Source organism: Struthio camelus, chromosome 1 (genome assembly GCF_040807025.1).
Source record: "Struthio camelus isolate bStrCam1 chromosome 1, bStrCam1.hap1, whole genome shotgun sequence".
NCBI classification, from domain to species: Eukaryota; Metazoa; Chordata; class Aves; order Struthioniformes; family Struthionidae; genus Struthio; species Struthio camelus.
The window spans coordinates 184,102,765-184,111,209 of NC_090942.1; positions in this window are offsets into that span (position 1 = coordinate 184,102,765).

Genomic DNA, 8,445 nt, shown 5'->3' on the forward strand with positions numbered 1-8,445 from the left:
CATGAACGTATCAAGCAGATTCCACTGAATGTAAAACAAGGAATTCCCACTGATTTTTGAGATAATGGTACACACAACCCTGTCCTTTCATCCCCAAAGTCTCTCTCATTTAATTATAGTAGGTGCTTTCAACTTTTAAAAGGAAGCTTGACTAAAACCAAAAATATTTTCTCAGCAAAAGAGCTGCTTGACTTTAGGATTTATGAGTCTGTCATCACCTTATGAGTAATGGCCCGCTAATACGTACACTAAAATACTGTCTTTATGTGGTCTGAGAATTTCATTGCAATGGAAGGTATATCGTATAGTCTTACCTGTATGTGAAACTACTTTTTTGGTACAATTATGTAGCATATGTTACAGTAACCAATAAAATAACTAATGTCTTCAATCAGCAAGAAGCATCTTTTGGAGCTTATATTTTTTTCTATTGTACAAAGTGATAGTCTAGATTACTCTACTCCTTCTAATGATTATAGAGCCCTCCATAAAGGGAAGTCTGTCCATTCAGGGCCAGCTGGAGTGGAAACATTTGAATTTTATACCAGAAAGGAATACAAATGCTAAATCAAATTAACAGTTCTATGTATTCAATGACTGTGTCTAATCTTTTATGACAGCTGGTACCTGACAGTGAGTTATTTAACCTAATCTCTGCTTCACTAGCTGTTCAATAAGCCTTTTCATGGAACTGAGATTTGCTGAGTAATACAGTTCTTCTATCTTGCCTTCTTATTCTCAGGTAGAATTGAGTTGAAACTACTTCCGTTTCTATGAGTGCAACACAGATTTTGAAAAGAAATAAAGTTGTAACTGCAATACTTGTAGAAGCTCATCTGTAGGGTAAAAATAAGTTTATGCAGCCAAACCTGCTACAATGCAATCACACACATCACAAATAAGGGGGAAAGTTTAAAAAAAAAAAGAAAGGCCAACTTCCTTTCTGTAAGTCACAGAAATGATGGGAATCGTAAAAGGGAGAGCGCTATATATGTTAAGTGCAAAGACAAACTATTCTGAAGGGTTGGAGAAGAAAGGCCTAAGTATAAAGTACCTAGACATATGCTCTGATTTCCACAAATCTGAGTTCACACTGAGGTTAATATAACTTATGAAACTGCTCAACATTTTGAAAAATCAACCTGTTATTATTGTTCATGTTAATTTTGTCTATGTAAATATCTTGTCTATTGCTTTTGTACCTCTGTGGTATAGACAGATCAGAAAATGTTTCCGTATATTAGAAGTAATGCTAGTAGCAGCAGCAGAATTTACAGCAATATCAAACACCTGTACAGCTGTGTTCATGAGTAGATTTTAAAGTACTTCACAAAGGATAGGCTCTTTTGGATAACTAAATACTTTGGAATCCACAGCATGGTTGCAGTTTGTTGGAGAAGTTGTCTGCATCTGTAGTATATTTTACTCTCATTTTTAAAACCATTAAAGCAGAAAAAGTACTTTGTGACTGGGCACCTCTCTGTCACGCTGTGCTCCCAGCTCCCTAGTGGTAAGGCTATGGGTATAGAGTCAATCATGTAGGACATACCAAAAGAAATTAAAAATTCAGGAGACTCATTAACTGTACATATTAAAGATGTAAATTCCAAAACAGTAGCAGCTATTCTAAACTAGATACAATGTAAGAGCCTGTTGAGAAAACTGAGTTTAAAATCAGAGATGCAGAGCAAAGTAAGCTAGCAACCATGAATAAGTGGTAAGAAATGCAAACAAGTCTAACCTCTCTGCAGGAGAAAGTCGTTGATTTAGAAGCTAGATCTGAGAGATCTGATTTACATACTGTAGGAATACATTAAGAGAAAGAAGGCCTCTATAAGGTGACATTAATGCAAAAAATTAATACAACTTGCTAGGAGGGAAAAATCAGATGATTTAATTGAAAAAGAGGTAATTCACCCAGCTGACCAAACAGTTCCCCAATTTCTTGAGTGCCTGCAGATCAATGCTAAGCAAATATTTTAAATATAATTACTATTTTAATACAAAATCCTACCAGAATGCATTTATTTGGCTTTTCAGTCAAAGGTGCTCTATGATCTCTGTCTGTTTTAACAACAAAAGAGTTCTATAGAATGTTTCTTGGCGTTGGAACATCATTCCCTATGCTGTTCAACTCTAAGATGTTTTTCGTCTGTGCTAACCAGACTCAAATGATTCCCTAGAGTAGTTTGAGAGTTAGAAATTTTCAGGAACAAATTTTAATAAGCAATTTGCTTGTGGGTAACCTGTGTTAGAGTCTAAGAATATTCCCTGTCATAGAATGCAGACTGTCTAATTTCAGGTCTGTTTGCATTCAGTTAAGCAGGTACATTCAGTAGCATTACTAGGGATTGTCGTGATATTCATTTAGAAACTAAAATAATTTCTTACTCGCTTACGATCTAACTCTTCCCATCAAGATTATGTAGTGCATTAGCAGCAAAAAAAACCCAGTTCTATCTGAGCCAAGACATGTTAGTCTATAATGGAAAAGTTTAAATCACGTACAAGGCCTCACAATTAGAAATTCCCATAGGTTAGGTGTTTTGTAGCTTCAGAAGCTGCAAATGGAAAACACTAGTCATAAAGCCATACGGAGCAGGCTGTGGGTTCCTGACACCTAGTTTCTCAGTGAAAAGTTCCAGTTGGGGAAAACCCTACTTTTCAAATACATCCTCCGAGAAGATCATGCATATGTATAAATGTCGTTGGCTAACCAGCCTCAGATACCTAACTGTGAAACTATCCTACAATACGGTAGTTACAAATATTATTGGAAGCATGTTTAAAATAGTTGTTACGTAAATTTTGAAATTTTCGGTAAATGCTTTCATTGTTCTACTTTGGAGATCATTAGTTTACAAAATGATACTTCTACAACATTAATAGAAAGTTGTATATGTTACTTCCACAAGCTTTACATGCACATTTGTTGCACTCATAACTTCATGTTTAAGTTTATATTCATTCGGAAGTTATAGGCATAATTAAAATGTAAAAAATGGTATTTGGCAACAATAGAACTAAGTAAAGAAAACACATTATCTTATATTTACTGTAATATGCAAATCAGGATCCCAACATCTGTTTGTAGTAGGTATAGAAATATAGATGGTTAGCCTTGCTATGAACTGGCTCCCTATGAAGCCGTTGGGAGTCCACTAGCTGTGGTGAGAATTTATTAGAGTTTATCTGCATTTCATTTAACTTTTCAGGAATAAATACATGAAATAAATGAATAAATACATGAATAAATAAATGAATGAATTGTGACTTATAACCAAATAAGAGGAGTATTTTTACTGCTTGACCTTCCATTTTATGCAAACAGAAAACAATTTTATTAAGTAATAACTACTAAGCATTTAGCTGTAGAAACGTTCTTCTAAAAATGAGCACAAAACTAGCGAATAACAGGTAAAAGAACACCTCTGAACATCAGAAATTTGTCCATGGAGTGGGAAACTACAAAATGAATCAGTGAAACTTGAGAAGCTTCTTCACTTTGTAAAAATGCAATGATCCTTAACTGATACTCTACTGTTCAGGAGATTAAAGATGGCTGTGTTGGTCTTTTTTTTACAAGCTTTATGAAGTTCAAATATACTGGACATTCTAGGCTGAATTGCCAAGTCTGATTCCAATCAAGAGTTTGTAGAGGCCATTTCTTCTTCCTATTTCTTCCTATTTCTCTCTGGTTTTAATTTCTACCTTTCAAATTGAGTTTTTGACCCACTAGATGTAATTATGAATTTCATATATATCAGAGTTTTCACATACAAAACAAATTTTGTTAGCTGTATGCAATCTGCAAAGATTCAGTGAACCAGCTTGCTTTGAATAAACATTGCAAAATCAGATTTTTATTCAAAATTTTTGAATACCTTCCCTTTTTGGCCTTGACAGTAAGAGAACTCCTCGTTGCTCTTTGAAAACACTTAACAGCAGAGTTGGGCAGGAATTAGATTTTCTGTTTTATCTAAAACATAAGAATGAAAAGCTGCTAAATTAAATCAAAACAAAGGTCTATGCGGTCCTGCCTTCTGAATTCTGTAGTCTGGCTCTGTTGATGAAGAGAAGCTTTTAGCTGGTGTAGTAGCCTGAGAAAATGGGTAGTATGTATAACACTAATAAATATTATTAATAATAATTATTTTTATTAATGCTACCATTATTGGAAACTGTAGATGACAGATTAGCTAGATGATATCCTAGTCATCTCTTTTTGTGATGGTATAGGAAGCAGTTTTAGCTGACTTCTCCAAAACTCAAATAAAATAATCATTAACAGGCTGATAATGAGGAGTTAACAAAATATTTGAAAAGATTGTTAGTTGGTTAAGCCGTTTCCCTTTTTAAATAAAGCTAGACTTAAATATTACATGAATTCATAATGCATTTAACTATTTTCCCCGATACAAACAGTTTTGAATATAGGGCTTTAATTTAATTTAGGGAGGAAATTCAAATATATAAGAATGGAGTCCATAACTTTGTTTCAAGAATGTTTATTATATTCTTTTATGCAAAGTTCTGGTTAAGTATGAAAGAGCTTCACAGAAGTTTCCTTTCCCCTGTTACAGGCAAACAACAACAACAACAAACTTAAATTGTGAATGCCAACTAGTGGCAGATAATGGAGGATGTGGGTGTGGGTAAGGGTGAGGGGGGTGTGAATCTCTGAAATTGAGCTTCTGAACCCTCAAGCAGGAGAGCTTGCTGCTTGCTAGCTGCAACAAGTACAAACTGCTTGTAAATTTTGATAACACATGGATTAAATAAAAGTGGCACATCCTGAATTCGGCAGTTAATAAGAAGATATATGACAGAACCAGCAATTGGGAGGCTGATTGTTGCTGTGCTTCTGCACATCGACTATTTAGACTGAAAAACTGGGGCTTGGGGCTCAAAAATAAAGGCTTCTGAAAAGAAGTGGTCTCTGAGAGAAGGACAGGGCCTGGAAAGAAGCAGATGAAGATCCTGGCTGGAAGAAAGATCCTGGTAGTAGGGGAAGATCCTGGAGATGAGGAAGTTGTGTGAAGGAGAAGGATAGGGGATGCCCAAGGACCACGAATGGTGCTACTGGAAACTGGTAATTGTGAGCAGCGCCATGGCACGAACATACACAACTTTCTGCCTGACCGTCCTGGTCCAGCAGTGACTTCTCGTTAAGGAAGAAAATCAAGACCTAGAGGACATAACATCAGGGGGAGCAAGTGAGTGAGCATGTGAGATAAATAACTGGGGTAAAAGCTCTAATCTGGTTCTTAGATTGATAGAAAGAATTCAGAACAGTTCTAATAAAGAAATGCTTCATTTCATTTCATAAAGGACCATTTTATGCAATGCTGAAAATGATCATTATTTTCTCTAAGGGCACGAGCAGTATTTGAAATATTTTTATGTCACATATAACTCCCAGTAAAATAAAACTGTTCTCATTAAATAACATATAAATGATTCATTTAAGTAAAAGAAATTTTGTTATCTAAGATGAAAATTCTAGCTTTTTTTTCCTTCTCTTTAACAAATAATATTTTTAAAAAATGAGGGGAATTGAATATGTAACTGAGAGGTATCTGCAAAATTAATTTCGTGTTGCAAATACTGATACTGCAGTTCTAAGGAAGTGCAATTTTTCTCTTTGCATGAATGTCACTTTTACCTTTACTAAATATTATAGAACCAGCCTACAGAGTGTAGAACTCAACCTCGAAAAATCTTTTCAGTCTGCAACTGGACCAGAAAATTTTAAGGTGAAGATATTCAATTTTGTTTTAAGATTAATTTAAATGCAATACCTTGATGCACCTGCATTTACACTACAAGGCACTTAAGAAGGATATTGTTCAGATCAACACTTATAATGTTAGCAACATTGTATAGGTTATATATATGTATGTATATGAATATATATATAAACATTTTTGCATTAAATAATAACTTTTTTCTATGAATATACTGCTGGTAACTGAAGATCAGGATACGTTTGACTGTAGAAATGATGCAGTTCATGTATTACCTGTGAAAAAGACCTAGCAGCAAGATTCTGCATAAGGTAGCCACATGGCCACTTCAAAGCAGTAGTTTCATCAATTAAGTCAGTTATCGGAAGGTTTGAAAAATACATAATCTTACCAATCTAGATGTTGAAGGGACACTTATTTGAACAAAGAATTAGAAATAGGTAAGAGTACAAAGCCACCCATATGGGAAAATCCAGAAGCCATGGTGTGATGGTAGTGGCCATTTTAGTTTCTGAAATGTAGTTGAATATATCACATCTAAGGATATGTATGTTTGTATATAACTTAATAAACATCATTATAATTGTAATTCAACTTAAACTAAAGTAGCTGATGTGTCAATCATACAGATTTACCCAGATTTTCCACGGCTGATGATACTGACATGATCAGTGAGTTCTATGAAGACCTCAAAGGACACTCATTAAAACACCAAATATCCTTTAGATTAGGTATCTGAATGTGAAAAGTAGTAGTATCCTTTCCTCAAAAAAAACTAATGAAAAATGACTGTGTAGCTTTGCAAAATAACAAGAAAGACATTTACTTTAACAGTGTTGCCCTAATTATCGTTATGAACATAACTTTGTCAAATATCCTAGATTTCTTATATATACACCAGTTAATTTAAGGCAATAACAAAAAATACAGTGCTAGAGTAATATTACACATCAAGAGTTGAATGTCCCAAAATATTTCTCAGTACAATCTGTTGGGTAAAGGCATCCCTTTTTAGTTTCTAATAGAATCACAGAATCACAGAATCAGAAAATGGCTGAGATTGGAAGGGACCTTTGGTGTTTATCTAGTCCAAACCCCGTGCTCAGTTAGAATCACCTACAGCACATTGCCCAGGACTCTCAATATCCAGACGGCTTTTGCATATCTCCAAGGAAAGAGACTCCACAACCTCTGTGGGCAACCTGTGCCAATGGTCAGGCACCCTCACAGTAGGGTGCGGGAAGTTTTTCCTCATGTTCAGACGGAGCTTCCTGTGTTTCAGTTTGTGCCTGTTGCCTCTCGTCCTGTCACTGGGCATCACTGAGAAGAGTCTGGCCCCATCTTCTTGATGGGAAGTGTCTCCCTTCAGACACTTATACACATTGATCAGATCTCCCCCTGTCTTCTGATCTCCAGGCTGAACAGGCCCAGCTTTCTCAGCCTTTCCTCATAAGAGAGATACTTCCGTGCCTCCATGATCTTAGTAGACCTTTGCTGGACTCGCCCTGGGAGCTCCATGCCTCTCTCGCACTGCAGAAACCAGACCCGGACCCAGCACTCCAGATGTGGCCTCACCAGGGCTCGATAGAGGGGAGAGATCACCTCCCTCAACCTGCTCGCAACAGTCTTCCCAATGCAGCCCAGGGTACCGTACACTGCCTTTGTTGCAAGGCCACAATAATTAAATTCTAATTAGAGCTAAATTATAAGTGAGAATGTTGTCTGGGAGTGCAAGCAAACAAACTAAATCACATAACTTTTGTTCAGCACAGGTGTGAAGCACTGTATTAGGTGAAAGAGAACAACCTGAATACCTTTTGGAATAAAGTGACTCTATCAAGCTTTAGGGTAAAACACTAACTTTCTGACTGTACCATGATTAACTAAGATGTTTAAATCTTAGTTGGGGGTGGGGGGTAGGGGCAGAAGGGCTTGGATAAAAGCTACATACATGTAAGTGTGGCAAACTCCACTAAAAATTGTGTACGTTCCCCTTGGAAGGTAAAATGAGAGTGCAGAGACCAGGACTAAGGCCTCCCTTTTCCAGGGTAAGTATTTGCCTCCCTGGTCTATACAGAAGCCTCTTCTGATTCCACTGCCTTTAGATTTTCTAGTCTTGTACTGCTTCAACGGGAGTAGCCAACACTCACTCCCACCTCCATTTCCCTCAGCCATCTTTGAACTTCTTTCCAGCGAAATAGTCATTCAGCCAAAGTCCTCCAGCCTGTGGGTAATTACTGAAGCAAATAGTAGATTTTAATGAGCAGTATTGCTTGTGGTTGAATTTTATACTGAAAAATGGCTTTGGCTGTTTTGCCTTACATGTGATTTGTTTCTATGTGTGATTAAGGTATACTCTGTTAGGTGAGTGTATCTACTGGACTTCATTCCCAAGGGAATGCAAACACACTGATATTCTTGAAATCTCAATGCACTTTTGGATAAGGTAAGTACCAACATGTTCAGCTCTGCTGAAATGGTGACATCTCTGTGTTTACATAGTAATAAAGAAATAAGAATCTCATTTACCTAAGTAGTTAGGCCTTGGAGGGGTGTGTGTGTGTGTCTATGCGGGTGTGTGTGTGGGCATGTGTGTGTGTGTGTGTGTGTGAATCACTTTATTGGGTTTATGTACATAAATGTGAACTAAATTGTACTTTGCATGCTCATACGAGATTTTTGGACTTCTCCCTAAAAG